Raw genomic sequence first — 201 nt, forward strand, 5'->3', positions numbered from 1 at the left:
GTACCCAACAGCGTGGAAAGTCACTCCTGGCGCTAGAGAGGGAGGGGGGGGGGGCAAAAGGGGGTAGTTTGGGGGAGTAGGGGAAGAGAGGGATGAGAATTATGAGGCGGTTGAGGAGAGGTTGGAGGTGGGGTATGAGGGGTGGGAGGAGAGGTGAGGAAAGCGAGGGGATAAGAGTTGCAGGAGGAGGAAGAGGAGAAA

The sequence above is a fragment of the Penaeus monodon genome, chromosome 20, assembly GCF_015228065.2.
Source record: "Penaeus monodon isolate SGIC_2016 chromosome 20, NSTDA_Pmon_1, whole genome shotgun sequence".
Lineage (NCBI taxonomy): Eukaryota > Metazoa > Arthropoda > Malacostraca > Decapoda > Penaeidae > Penaeus > Penaeus monodon.